At 36.2% G+C, this 1,322-nt stretch overlaps 1 non-coding gene across 1 annotated transcript; it reads left to right on the top strand.

Moving 5' to 3' along the window:
• The first annotated feature begins 285 nt into the window (after positions 1-285).
• LOC148571546 (small nucleolar RNA R71) lies at positions 286-393 on the top strand. Its single transcript, XR_015880360.1, has one exon. It is a non-coding gene; the product is annotated as a small nucleolar RNA R71 (small nucleolar RNA).
• Positions 394-1,322: the final 929 nt, after the last annotated feature.

The raw sequence follows: 1,322 nt of genomic DNA, 5'->3' as shown, positions 1-1,322 counted from the left end.
ACTCTGAGAAATCATATTGACTTGCTGAGTCAATATTTTATTCTGAGCCAATATGGCATTCAGAGTATCAATTTTAAGAACTCCTTTCTTCTGAGGCGTCCCATTACTCACAGGATTCCTCTCAGAAGTGTACATGAACTGGTTATTAGCAACCATGTCAATAAGTTCTTGAGCTTCTGCAGGCGTTTTCTTTAGGTGAATGGATCCACCTGCAGAAGTATCCAATGACATCTTAGCCAATTCAGACAGACCATTATAGAATATATCCAAGATGGTCCATTCTGAAAGCATGTCAGAAGGACACTTTTTGGTCAGTTCCTTGTATCTCTCCCAAGCTTCATAGAGGGATTCACCTTCTTTTTGTCTGAAGGTTTGAACATCCACTCTAAGCTTACTCAGCTTTTGAGGAGGAAAGAACTTGGCTAAGAAAGCCTTGACCAGCTTATCCCAAGAGTTCAGGCTATCCTTAGGTTGAGAGTCCAACCATATTCTAGCTCTGTCTCTCACAGCAAAAGGGAAAAGCATGAGCCTGTAGACTTCAGGATCTACTCCATTAGTCTTAACAGTATCACATATCTGCAAGAATTTAGTTAAGAACTGAAAAGGATCTTCAGATAGAAGTCCATTAAACTTGCAGTTTTGTTGCATCAGAGAAACTAGTTGAGGCTTAAGTTCAAAATTGTTTGCTCCAATGGTAGGGATGGAGATGCTTCTTTCATGTAAATTGGAATTTGGTGTATTAAAGTCACCAAGCATCTTCCTTGCATTATTAGTATTTTTGGCTGTCATATCCTCTTCTTGTTCGAAAATTCCTGTAAGGTTGTCTCAGGATTGTTGTATTTTAGCTTCTCTTAGTTTCCTCTTCAGAGTCCTTTCAGGTTCTGGATCTGCTTCAATAAGAATGTTCTTGTCCTTGCTCCTGCTCATATGAAAAAGAAGGGAACAGAAAATAATAATAGGGATCCTTTTTACCAGAGTATAGAGGTTCCCTTGTTGTTTGTAGAAGAAGAAAGGGAATAAGAGTGAAGAAGAATGGATAATCCAAACACAAGGGGGAGGATAAGAGATATGAGATGAGGAGAGGTGTTAGTAAATAAATAAATAATTAGAAGGAGATGAGGTAGAAGGATTTTCGAAAATTATTTTTGAAAAATGGTTAGTGATTTTTGAAAATTAAAAGAAGAAATAAATTAAAATTAAAATTTGAAACAATTAGTTAATTAAAAAGAATTTTTGAAAAAGAGGGAAGAGATTTTCGAAAAAGAGGGAAGAGATTCGAGAGTTAGTTAGGTAGTTTTGAAAAAGATAAGAAACAAACAAAA

The sequence above is a fragment of the Arachis ipaensis genome, chromosome B3 (genome assembly GCF_059453495.1).
Source record: "Arachis ipaensis isolate K30076 ecotype BB chromosome B3, ASM5945349v1, whole genome shotgun sequence".
Taxonomy (NCBI): domain Eukaryota; kingdom Viridiplantae; phylum Streptophyta; class Magnoliopsida; order Fabales; family Fabaceae; genus Arachis; species Arachis ipaensis.
This window is presented reverse-complemented; position numbering and strand designations above follow the sequence as displayed.